The sequence below is a fragment of the Mirounga angustirostris genome, unplaced genomic scaffold (assembly GCF_029215605.1).
Source record: "Mirounga angustirostris isolate CCGP_5_RB_7025 unplaced genomic scaffold, mMirAng1.0.hap1 SCAF_1, whole genome shotgun sequence".
Lineage (NCBI taxonomy): Eukaryota > Metazoa > Chordata > Mammalia > Carnivora > Phocidae > Mirounga > Mirounga angustirostris.
Window position 1 is genome coordinate 214,109,175 of NW_026991709.1, and position 12,712 is coordinate 214,121,886.

The 12,712-nt window shown below is 62.4% G+C and overlaps 1 protein-coding gene and 1 long non-coding RNA gene across 4 annotated transcripts in view; one reads left to right on the plus strand and one right to left on the minus strand.

Annotated features, from left to right (window-relative positions):
• GNG7 (G protein subunit gamma 7) overlaps positions 1–12,712 on the plus strand; it is a 124,035-nt gene that overhangs the window by 48,653 nt on the left and 62,670 nt on the right. The window lies entirely within an intron of this gene.
• LOC135362063 (uncharacterized) lies at positions 3,540–9,034 on the minus strand. Its single transcript, XR_010406370.1, has 3 exons — positions 8,804–9,034; positions 5,888–5,957; positions 3,540–5,540 (listed from the first exon to the last, which is right to left on the minus strand). It is a non-coding gene; the product is annotated as an uncharacterized LOC135362063 (long non-coding RNA).

Below are 12,712 nucleotides of genomic sequence, written 5' to 3' on the forward strand. Positions count from 1 at the left end.
CCTGTGTGAGCGGGGGGGGTGCCCGGGTGAGCAGGGGGCCTGCGTGAGCGGGGGGTACCCAGGTGAGCAGGGGGTTGCCTGGGTGAGGGGGGTGCCCGGGTGAGCAGGGGGGTGCCCAGGTGAGCGGGGGGCCTGCGTGAGCGGGAGGGGGTGCCCGGGCGAGCGGGGAGCAGCTGTCCTTTGCAGGAGCAGTGTGGGGGGCATGGGGCTCACACCTGTGATGCTTCCTCGGGGCCCTTCCACAGCTGCCGAGGGTCCTGCCGGCAGCGGCCTGGCAGGATGTCAGCAGGCTGTGCCATGGCCCTGGCCGCTGTGGCCGTGTGCCTGGGGCTTCCAGGAAGCTCGCCTACGCCCCGGAGGGAGCCTGGGGGGAGGGCGCCCTTTCCAGCAAGCTCTGGGCGGGGCCGGGGACAGGCGGAGGGGTCAGCTTCTGCGAATCTGTCCCAGCATCCAGGAGCGGTGGGTCCCACTTCCCGGCCACCATCTAGGCCAGCTGAGTCAGGGCTGTGTCACGTGGAGGAAAGAAAGGCCAGCTCAGCGGCAGGCAGAGGCAGCCCCAGAAGCTTCCTCAGGTCACGTGACTTCCCTGGCAGTGTGCCCCCCTCCCGATCTCCTGAGGGCTAGAGCCAGGCGCCTCACAGTGGCCACTTGGCCTGTCAGCCTCTTTGGCCTCGCCACCCCCCTCCCGTCCCAGACATTTGCAAGAGCTGCCCCGGGGGCCACCCTCCCTCCAAATATCTGCACCCCTGCCCCTCCTCTTTAGGGACTTTGCTCCAGGGTCCCTTTTCAGCCAGACCTCTTTTCTCCGGCCCATCTTGGAACCCCACCTCCCTCTCCCCACCGCACCCGGTCCTTCTGAACTGCCCTACTTCTCCCCCAGTGCCGCCAAGTGAAACTCTCTATTTTCCGTGGTGATTTGTGTGCGTGCGTATCTGCCCTTTCTAGAACGTCGGGTCCATTCAGCTTTGCCTAGACCAGGGAACCTTCCCCATAAAGGGCCAGATAGTGAATATTTTCAGCGTTGTGGGCCAGACTGTCTCTGTCAAGACTACTCAGTTGTGCCCTTGTAAATGAATGGGCCGTGTGCCAATAAAACCTTATTTACAGGGACAGGTGCCCCCCCCCCTTCCTCCCCGAGCCATGGTTTGCCTACCTCTGAGTCAGAGGGTTTCCTACAGGGACCCGTCGTGATCCCACCACATGGGGACGTTGAGTTGTGTTCGAGGCAAACTTTCAAACTTTAGAATTTGTGTCAGATGATTATGGAACGTAAAGTCCTTTGGGGGCCGAGGGGATCCCTTAATGTAGAGAGGAGCCCCCGGGGCCTTGTCTGGTGATGTGTGTGGTTGTCACGGCTGGGGACGTTGAAGGAGTGGGGGCCAGGGAGGCTGCTCAGCACCTCCCAGTGCCCGGGACGTAACTGGCCCCCACGTCAGCGGTGCTGGGTGGGGGGAACCCTGCCTTCACGCATGTTGGGTTGTCGCATGTGGTGGTTTCCACAGTGCTCACGTGTTGGGTGGCCCAGCTGTGAGAGGATCTCACCTGCCAGTACCTTCCGTGTTCTCTTACAAGCCCCTCACGGCCAGCAGGGCAGGCTGGGCTTATCCTATGACAACAGTGGGAGAAACAGGCCGGCAGCCCCCTGCCCTGCGCTCTCTCCAGCTCCCTTCCTCAGCGTGGGGGTCTGCTCACAGGGCTTTGCCCCAAGAACACTCCTGTCACATTGTGTCCACTCAGGTCAGCCCCTGAGCTGTGCCGGCAGCCCCCCAGCTAAGATGCCAGCAGGGCCCTGCCAGTGCTGGGGGACAGGGACCCACGGGAATGGACGTGATGGCCCTGCCACGTCTGCCCGGGACACGTGGCGGGCTTGCTGCTGGTGGCCTGGCATAGCCACGTTCTGGGGTGCCCTGTAAGGATGTGGGGGCAGGAGGCACCCTTTCCTCACGAGTCTCCGCGAGGCCAGGCCCGTGGCAGGTGCGGATCCTCGTGCCGCTGTAAAGCAAGCTAATGCACCACGCAGGTGGGGCCCACTGTGGAGGACAGTTTGCGGGTGAACACGGGGTCACCAGGTGACCCAGCAGTTCCAGGCCTGGGTCCACACCCAAAGGAATGGGAAACAGGTGCACAAACAGAAGCCTGCACACACGTGTGCACAGCAACCCCAAGTGTCCCCCACACATGGGCACATGGCCTCGGGCCGTGAGCAGGAGCCAGGCGCCCTCACGCGCGGCCCCGGGGACGGACCCCAAGCCCACGACGCTCAGGGAGGGACCCGGACACGGAAGGCCACACGGGGTGTGAGTCCACGTGGGTGACACGTCCGGAGCAGGCTCGTCCGCGGACGGGAAGGGGGCTTGGGGGTGGGGGCGGGGGAGAAGGTGGGGAGTGACCATTGATGGGGGCGGGGACGCTCAGGGAGGGACCCGGACACGGAAGGCCACGCGGGGTGAGTCCACATGGGTGACATGTCCAGAGCAGGCTCATCCACGGACGGGAAGGGGGCTCGTGGGGGTGGGGGCTGCGGGCGTGAAGGGGAGGGACTGCTGATGGACGGGTTCCTTTTGGGCTGATGGAATGTTCTGGAACTGCATAGATGCCACTGAATTGAACAGCGTAAAAAGCTAGCTTTTATGTTACATGCATTTTACCACAGACACGCAGAACCTTGTGCAGGGGCCCCCGGCACTCCACCCGGTGCCCTGTGACCTGGCTGTGCGCGGTACAGACCTCCTTCCCGCCTCCCTGGTCTCCCGAGCTCTGGGCTGGCTCCCAGTCTCCCAGGCCCGGTTCCCTCACCTCCCATGAGCCCTGGGGGTGTGCCCGGCGACATGGCTCAGCAGGCGGTCTTTTGTGCCCCTGCTTCAGAAGTCATGTGACTGCAGCCTTCTGCCCGCTCCTCGGTCACCCTGATGGGGGTCTTCTTAGTTCAGCAGCAAGACACGCGCACGCACACCCCGGCCCTGCGGTCTGAGTACGTTGGCGTAGCCCAGGGTCTCAGCACTACAGGGCAGCTCATTCACTCTCTGGGGGGCATCCCGGGCACTGTGGGGGTCAGCAGCATCCCTGGCCCCGCCCCCTCGAGGCCAGGGACAGCCACAGATGTCCACAGACGTCGCCCCGTGTCCCAGGCTGGCCCAGGCTTCAAAGAAGACACCCGGGAGCTGGGCACGTCCAGACCCAGCCTGGGCAGGAGGGGAGGCCCCGCACCCAGGGACCACAGACGCGGTCCGCAGCCCACCAAAATGTGTTGATTTTAACGTCTTTTTTTTTTTTTTTTAAGGTTTTATTTATTTGACAGAGACAGAGAAGCAGGCTCTCTGCAGAGCACGGAGTCGGATGCGGGACTTGATCCCAGGACCCTGGGACCATGACCTGAGCCGAAGGCAGACGCTTAACGACTGAGCCACCCAGGCGCCCCGATTTTAACTTCTTTTAAAATCAATGAACAAGGGGCGCCTGGGTGGCTCAGCTCGTTGAGCGTCTGCCTTCGGCTCAGGTCGTGATCCCGGGGTCCCGGGATCGAGTCCTGCATCGGGCTCCCTGCTCGGTGGGGGGCCTGCTTCTCCCTCTTCCCCCCCCACTCATACACTCTTTCCCTCTCAAATAAATAAAATCTTTAAAATATAATAAAACCCGTGAACAAAGGGTGACTAACGTATTAGTGAGTATTTAATAACGAACCCAGCCTGGTTTATGTTCACCTTTACACAGACGCAGTTCTAGAACGTAATCTTCCCTGTCGCCCTGTGGTGGGCGGGGCATGTGCTCCTGTGTCCAGGCGCAGCCGGGACGGGGAGGATCCTGCTTAAGGACCTTTGAACAAAATCCAGAGGCAGAATTTTGGGGCAACGGGTGAGCCCTCCTGGTGGGTTGTGCCCCCTGGGACAGACCCGCCTCCACGCCCTGGCCCCATGGACCCAGCAAGTGCCTGAGTGCCCGTCCCAGGCACAGTGGCCTCTGCCCGGGCCGCGCCTTGCCCGAGGCGGAGCAGGTGGGCTTTCCTCCAGCCCTCATTCCCGTGCTCCCCCAACACCCCCAGCCCTGACAGGGGGCTCCTCACCGGTGGGAGGACAGGGGCTGCCTGGATAGTTTCTGCTTCCAAGAAGGGATCATTGGTTCCAATAAAAAAAAGAATAATCACCTATGCCGAGATTCTGACCCAGGATGACTGTGCCCAGGGGCCACAGGGCCACGTGTGGAGGCATCTGGGGTCATCACGACTGGGGTGCTCCTGGCATCCAGGGGCTGTGGGCCACGGGTGCTCAGCTGCCCACAGTGCCCAGGACGCCTCCCAAAGAGAGTAAGCCACCCCAATGTCGGCAGGGCCAGGATGGGGAAACCCTGCGTTCCTTATTTTGGGAAAATAAGTCCTTGCTCACACTAGACACAGAATCAAGCCCTAGGAGTCACACCGTGTAAACCAGCGTCTGTGAGTCACCGCACTGAGTGTGTCATGAAGTATGTGCAGCATCCGGGACCTCAGGCGGCCGGCCAGTGGTCACAGAGCGCAGTCTCCTGGGGTCAGTGGAATCCCCGACCCAGGGGTCTCATCCTGCCGCAAGTAAATGCAGGCTTTGCACGGCCTGCCCCTCCGGACCCCGCGAGGGCCTGGACCCCCACGCCCGAGGCACTGGACGCGCCGCAGGGCCCATGCAGCCGGGGCCACCAGGTGGCAGCACAGCCCACCCCACGGGCCTCACTTCTGGCTCCGGGTTCCTGCATCCCAGAAACACCGCAGTCTAGACACCCGCCGGCGGAATTCCTGTCCCCTTGAGTCAGTCTGTGCAGAGACGTGCGTGATCCCGATTCCCAGTCGTCATCTCCCACTGCATTGTCGAGGCTCTCGCCAGGAGCCAGATCACTGGCTTCCTCCGGGTCTGGGCGGGGGTGGCCGGGGCTCAGCAGCAGGGGGGGCCGGCGGGGAAAGGGAACCCGCCCTGCGTGGCTTTCACACCAGCATGAGGTGCCACCAGGGCCGGGGATGTCAGGCCAGCCGCCCGCCTGGCTCCAGCTTTTAGTGTCTGCCCTCTGTTGTCTTTTGGGAACGAGAGTCTCTGAGCGCTCAGGAGACAGGTGTGCACACCCTGGGCCCCCTGGACAGCCAGCTGGCCTGGAGAAACGTGCCCCTGACACGCCTCGGTCCCTCCTGAGAAGGGTCAGCATCTTGCAAAACTTAAGGCTGGTCTTTGCCGCGTTTCTTAGGCCACCTGAGCCACTCCTGAGGCTGAGCCCCTTGCCAGGTGCTTTTCCTGAGGTGTCGTCCTCTTGATCCAAACGGGGGTGTCCGAGGGTTTGGGGTGGGGATCCGAGCACCGCCGGCTCCCATTGGACCTTCTAGGTATATTAGCCCCATGTCTCGGTCTCCCGGGGTGGCCATACCAATGCTGATGTGGAAACAATGGAAACGTACCCTGTCCCTGCTCCGGAGCCAGAAGTCTGAGATCAAGGTGGTGCAGGGCTGGTTCCTGCTGAGGGAGAACCTGTCCCAGGCTCCCCAGCTTCACGGGGGGAGGTCACCGGTCATCTCGGCATGCCTTGGCCTGTAGAAGCATCAGCCCCGTCTTCATGGGGTTTCTGCCTGCCTGTCTGGGTCCACATGTCGCCTTTTTGTAAGGACACCTGTCATCGCTTTAGGGCCCACCCTACTCACCTTAACTAAGTACCCTTGCGACCGCCCCATTTCCAAATAATTTCCCGTTCTCACCTGCTGGGCGCTAGGATGTCAACACGTGAATTTGGGGTGGGGACACAGTTTAACCCATAACACCCCTGTGGGGCCCCGGGCTGGGAAGGAGCACCAGGGGCACCTCCCACTTGCCGTCCGGGGGTTGGAAGCCCACCCGGGCCGAGGAGGGGGAGAGGGCAGGGTACGGGAGCGGATGCAGACCTGGTTGGCTGTGCTGACTGGGCTCGGTCCTGGGCCAGGCGGGGCTGAGGGACGTACCTGCTGGTGCCATCTGCAGAACAAATCATTTTATGAGAAAAAAAGCGCTGGCCTGCTCCCTTGAGGCCTCACTGGAGGCTCTGTGGCCGAAAGCTCCCCGAGGGGGCCCTGCTGAGTTGTGGACGGGCCAGTGGCCTCCTCCCCTCCCCTCCACACACACCAGGACTGTTCCCACGCGTCCAGAGAGACGCTAACCCTCACCAGCACGGCGCCTCTGTGCACATGTTGGGGGGCTGCCTGCGCTGAGCCCACATCTTTGGGAAGTTGGTCCTAAGGGCCCTAAGGCTGAGACAGAGATGGGCATTCATTGAAAACCCGCCCCACCAGCAGCAGAGGCTCTGTCGGGACCCCTGTGTCATCGACAGGGAAACGGGGGCTGAGAAGAATAACGCGCCGGCAGCCCCACATTCCCCTCTACCTCGGGACCAAAAGACAACACCTCATTTCCTGTAGGGCCTTCTGGGTTGTGCCGGCCCCTTCCTGGTCCTGGGCTGGGGCCAGGTGCGGCCAGTGGGCACTCACCCTGGGTGCACAATGCACCCAGAACCTCAGGGATCAAACAGCAGTTTAATGCAAAAGAAAAAATTCGTGTTCACGTTAACTTACTCATTCCAATTTGTTCACGTTTGATTTTATGTGAAAGTAAACATTTTAACAGAACACTATTTGTTATTTCCATTAATAATTCTAAGTCAATGAGAAAATGCACAATGAACCGAATTTCAAAATGTGAATGAAGTGTGGACAGGATCGGGCACCCTGGCTTTTCCTCGTGCCTCAGACTCCAGCGCGGTTCTCACGCATGGTTACCAATCCTGTCGTGATTTTAAATGTCAGCATTTCATTCATCATGGATTTTCTGCGTTCATTTTGATTTTTTGCAAGAGAGCGTTAAAACACAACTTCCCTCAATGGCTGGCTCTCGGGTGCCCCTCTGGCTTCGCACCCGAGTCTCATCGCCGTCCTGCAGGATCCCCACTGCCCGTCACCTGAGGGCGTGCAGATGCCCATCAGACGCAGGCGTGCCTGCACGCTGAGTGGTCGCACTGCAGGAATGCCAGGCACGCGGGGCAGGACTCGAGGCCGGCTCTGGGCCCTGGAGGGATGGCAGAGCTGCAGACGGAGCCCGCTGGCCCCAAAGCTCCAGTCCTAGAAGGTCCCCAGAAGAGCTGCAGAGAATCTCAAAGAAGGACACACACACGAGTGTTCCCAGCAGCACGATTCACAGGAGCCAGGAGGTGGAGCAATCAAGGTGCCACCACGTGCAGACATATGTGTCCCTCAGCCGCGAGCAGGAGCCAGGCGCCCACACGGGCGGCCCCGGGGACAGACCCCGAGCCCACGACCCTCAGGGAGGGAACCAGACACAGGAGGCCACGTGGGGTGTGAGGCCACGTGGGTGACACGCCCAGAACGGGCTCATCCGCGGATGGGAAGGGGGCTCGGGGGGGCGGGGGCTGGGGAGAAGGTGGGGAGTGACCGTTGATGGGGGCAGGGACGCTCAGGGAGGGACCCGGACACGGAAGGCCACGCGGGGTGTGAGGCCACGTGGGTGACATGTCCAGAACAGGCTCATCCACGGACGGGAAGGGGGCTCGGGGGAGCGGGGGCTGGGGAGAAGGTGGGGAGTGACCGTTGATGGGGGCGGGGACGCTCAGGGAGGGAACCAGACACGGAAGGCCACGCGGGGTGTGAGTCACGTGGGTGACACGCACAGAACAGGCTCATCTGCGGACGGGAAGGGGGCTCGGGGGCCGGGGGGCTGGGGAGAAGGTGGGGAGTGACCGTTGATGGGGGCGGGGACGCTCAGGGAGGGACCCGGACACGGAAGGCTACGCGGGGTGTGAATCCACGTAGGTGACACGTCCAGAACAGGCTCATCCCCGGACGGGAAGGGGGCTCGGGGGGCCGGGGTGGGGGATGCGGGTGGGAAAGGGGCTCCTTTTGGGGTGATGGAATATTCTGGAATTGGTAGAGGTGGTGATTGCTCAGCTCTGTGAATGCGCTCATTGCCACTGAGATGTTCCCTTTAAAATGGTTTGTTTTATTTTATGCAACTCTCATCTGAATTTTTTTAAAAAGTAGGCAGGGGCTCTTGGGTGACTCAGCCTGTTAAACATTCGGCTCTTGATCTCAGCTCTGCTCTTGATCTCGGGGTCGTGAGTTTGAGCCCGGTGTTGGGCTCCACACTGGGTGTGGAGCCTACTTAAAACAAAATTAAAATTAAAAAAAAGTTTAAGTAGGCAGAAGGAAGATCAGGCACCCAGATTTCGCCGTGTTCACAGGCCTGCAGGCATCTGACGGCGGCCTTAGTGCTGGCCAAGAGGGTGGCAAACCGCAGACCGGGGCGGCCCAGGGCCACCGTGGGCTGCATTTCGCGCACCCCAGGAGGGAGCGTGGGGCTCTCCCTCGCGGCTCCCTGCAGAAGGAGACGCTGGAGGAGGCCCAGAGCACCCCGGCCGGGACGGCGGACGGAAGTGAGGGGAGCTCTGCCAGGGTCTCCGGCCCAGGACTCTGGGACCGTGTGCAAGACAGCACAGGGTGTGCCTGCCTCCGGGAACAGCCGAGCCGGCTGCCTGCCGCGGATTACAAACCGAGAGCTCGTGCTGTGCGCTCGGCCGGCACGGTGTGGCCCGGCCGCGGGCCTCCGTGGGGATCCCCACGCTCCCGTGTGCGTGCACGCGGGCAGAAAGCCTGCCCGCCCCGTCCGCCATCCCAGCCCTCGAGCCTCGCCTTGCATGGCGTCCGGGTTTCTGTTTCTCACAGGGCAGATCGTGTGTGGGCAGGGCCTCTGCTGAATCATAGTACTCTCTTGTTTCGGTTTTCCTCCTCCTCACACCCCTACTCAGCCCCACCTACCCGCCACCTGCAGATTGTTCTGACTCCGTGCGGTTTGCTGTGTGTCATGGAGGGGCAGCCGGCAGGCTCTGCCTGACCTTTTTTCTCAAATGCCATCCGAGCTGTGAGCCCCCTCCAGGCAGTGTCGCGGACCCCCGCCAGCCTTCTGGCTGCTCTCTGGCTGCCGGCCCGGAGGGAGCGGTTGCGCTGCTGTCGGCCGCGGCTCCGCGTTGTGCTGTCCCCAGGCCGCTCCCCAGAAAGCCGGTCGCGTGCGTTTGCCGGTGACTCACAGCTCCAGGCCAGCTCCCCTGCAGCTGTCCACGGCACTGCCATTTCGGTGCGACCGGAAGGGGGCGCTGCCAGTGGGCTCCCCGGGGCCCTGACTCCAGGCGGATTTTATTTCCCAACTTCATTTTAAGAAATACTGCTGCAGTTTGACTGTTTTTGACGCGAGGACACACGGGCCCCCAGCACACTGAGAGTGTGGGGCGGCGGCCCCCGTCACGGTGCTGTGAGTGCTGGGCTTTCGCACCGGCCGGCGGGGCCTTCCCCTCCTTGCCCCGGACAACCTCAGCTGCCTGCCCAGCTCCCCACACAGGTGCGCCCGGCCGCCGGGCACGGGACCTCTTCCTGTGCGCACGCACGTGGGCCCTGGAAAGACTTTGTGCTTGGGGAAGAAAGGCCCCCAGAGATAGCAGGTCCTAAATCCCTGGAACCTGGGAACGTGGCACCTGAAAGGACCACGGTTTTGCAGGTGTGACTAAACTAAGGATTTTGAGATGGAGGGATTTTCCCGATGTGCCCTAAACGCAATCATCGAGTGTCCTTATGAGACGGAGGCAGGAGATTTGACACACGGGGGAGGTCATGTGATCACAGGCAGAGACCGGGGACGTGGCCACAAGCCACGGGGCGCCTGGGCCCCCGGGAGCTGGAGGACACAGGAAGGAGGGAGCGCGGCCCCGCCTCACCTTGACCTCAGCCCCGTGACACTGGTTGGACCCTGGCCTTCAGCAGAAATAAAGGTCTGCTGTTTAAGCCACCAGATCAGTGGCGTTTGTTATAGTAGCTGCAGGAACGAGTCCGGGCTGCACAAAGGGTGTGCATTTCCGTGGCTGTACCTCATTCACCCGCAGAATTCAGCGGCTCCCCTGGACCCTCTGGCCTGCTGTTTCTGGGGGGCAGGGACCCGCCGCGGATGGTGCTCTCCCCCCGCTGTCCTGTGTCTCTACGGGAAAAGCATCCTGACAGGCCACGCCTCGTCCCCGAATGTGCGGTACCCCTCGGGTGCGATGGGTGGGGGAAGGTGTCTGCGCCATGGCTCGGAGGCACGGGGCCGAAAACGTGCAGCCTGCTCCAAACAGAGGGGCCCCTGACTGTCGTGTTCAGTTCCTGCACGTGTGAAATGGATCAGGCGAGACAAACTGAATTCCCTCCCAGCCCGGCGCCCTGCGAAAAACTAAAAGCTCTGTGCACAGTGAAGACGAGCAAACTTACATCCTCCTCCCAAACCCTGGGGCTGCTCCCGAACGCGTCGCCCGCTCACGTTCCCCAGATAGCTGGGCTCCGGATTCCGCCATCGCCCGCAAGCCTGAACCCTGCCCGGCTTTGTTCTGTCTCCGCTCTGGGCTCCAGAAACACGGCCCTGAGCTTGTGTTTCCGAGCCCGGGAGCGTCCCGCCCAGAGAGCCGCCACCATCCCCCTGCAGCCCCGCGGAGTGGGAAGAACACAGGAGTGCCTTCGAACCTCAGCTCTGCCCCTTGGTGCCCGGCGCCTCCCCCTTCGGAAGCGAGGAAGGCGGGCAGTGCACTGACCCTCCCAGAGCGTGCGCTCCCCCAGGCCCTGCGCCTTCACCCCTGCAGACGCCCTGGGCCCCCGACCTCTCGGCTCTGCTGTGCCCAGCGCCCGCCCCAGAGCCCGGGGCCTGGGTTCCAGCCTTGATTCGGTTGCCCCCTGCGTGCCCGCCCTCATAGCCCTGGCTTCTCTTGCCCTTGACCCCTCCCAGTTGTCCTACATCAGGCTGCTCTGAAAGGCAGTTCTGATCGAGGAAAGAGGAGGACACGGGTGGCCTGCTGCCCGGACGAGATCAGCTGCTGCTTCTGCCTCCAGCCCGGTGTCTGGGATTAATTTAGGTTCCCGGATACCATCGGAGGGAGCACATGCTGTCACGATTGCGTGGTGGATCCTGCTCAGCCGCTCCCGGCCGGCCCGGGTGTCCCCGCGCCGCCCGCTCACTCACTCTGCGGCGCTGGCGGCCGGCGGAGCCTGAGCCCTTGCGGATTGTTCTTTTCTGCTGGCGCTTCTCCCCTGCACACGGGAGTGTAGGGCGCAGGTGGAGCGAAGCCAGGGCGTGGGGCGTTTAAGCCCCGGTCAGAAGCGTGCCGCGGGTCGCGTCTCGGGGCCCAGCAGGCTTCCTTCGCGGGCAGGTCTCCAAAATGCTTCCCGCAGCTCCTGGAGGGAGCGCGAGGGCCATGGGGGCTCCCGGCGCCCGTTCTCTTCCTGGACAGAATCTCGGCCCGGGTTGGTGCCGTCGGCCGCCCGGCTGCAGCTGTCTCTGCTGCGCAGCCCTGGGGACGCGGCGAGGAGGAGGCCCCCGGTCCCCGCCCCAGGGAGCTGGCGGCTGAGCCCGGGGGGCAGACGGGCCAGGCGCCCGCGCACGTGTGTCTGTGGCTGGCATGCTCCGATCACACACGTAGCCTGGGTCGTTTTTAAGGGTAGAAACGGGTCCTGGGGCCAAACGTTTACACATCACTGGAATAACGGATCCGGGAGCTCTTGCCCCTGCTCACCTTGTCCTACAGGTGAGGAGCCAGGAAATCCATTCGCATTCGGTTGGCCCAGATCCCACAGCCCGAGAGCAGCCGGGACTGAGCGACCCGACCCGCCGGCCCCCCAGCTGCTGGGAGAGCGCTCCTCTCTCTAATTAAGGCCTTTAAAAGGTGAACGTTGAGATAAGGCAGAACACAGTGGCTGTGGTGGGTGGGCTACGGTCGGCCGCCCTCGCTCTCGAGCCCGCCGCTGCCGGCTTTCCCTCCCTGGAGGGGACAGTCCACTCTTCCTTCACCTGCACGCGGACACAGAGGGCTGGCACAGGGGCCACGTCATTGCAGGCAATAAGAGCGGGCACAGTAGCCACGCCGTGCAGGGCTCTTCACCGCCAGGGGCTCTGCGTCGCGGCTGGAGCGGGAGCGGCCGTCCCCGCCGCCCGTCTGGCTCTGGGCGCAGACCCTGCCCCTGCAGTCGCAGCATGGTGGGTGGAGCCGGACCCTGCTCCGTGTACAAAGCTTGTCTCGTGTTTGGGTTTTTTTTAAAAAGATTTGATTTATTAATGAGAGAGAGAGAGAGAGAGAAAGAGAGTGTACACACACAGGTGGGGGAGCAGCAGAGGGAGAGGGAGCCAGGAGCTGACTCGGGGCTCGATCCCAGGACCCTGGGTCACGACCTGAGCCCAAGGCAGACGCTTCACCACTGAGCCTCCGGGGCGCCCCTCATGTTTTGTTTCTAACCCAGCTCATGTTCCCTGATTCTGTGACGCCGTGTGTGCCAATGATGAGACTCATCTCGACTCCCCCAGGACACGATAGGCCACCCCTGGTGGCAGCCCCCTGAGTTTCTGCCAACTGGGGACGTTCCTTAAGGGGTGAACCCCACCCGCAGGCTCGCAAGCACAGAATACGGCTTTGGAAGGCCTGGAACCCCAAAGAGCAGGTGCTGTGTTCAGCTCAGTCCCGGCTCACTCCTGTCCCTCTGGTTCTTAAGGATGTTTTTCCTATCGGGGGCCTTTCTCAAGGGGGACATGGATTGTTTATTGTGCACGTGAGCCTTAGCTGGACTTCCCTGCAAAACCATGTCTCATTTTCGCTCGTTCGTCCCTCGCCCAGCGTGGCTGCAGCCTGGGCCTCCCTGGGGGCAGTCACGGCGTGGGGCTCT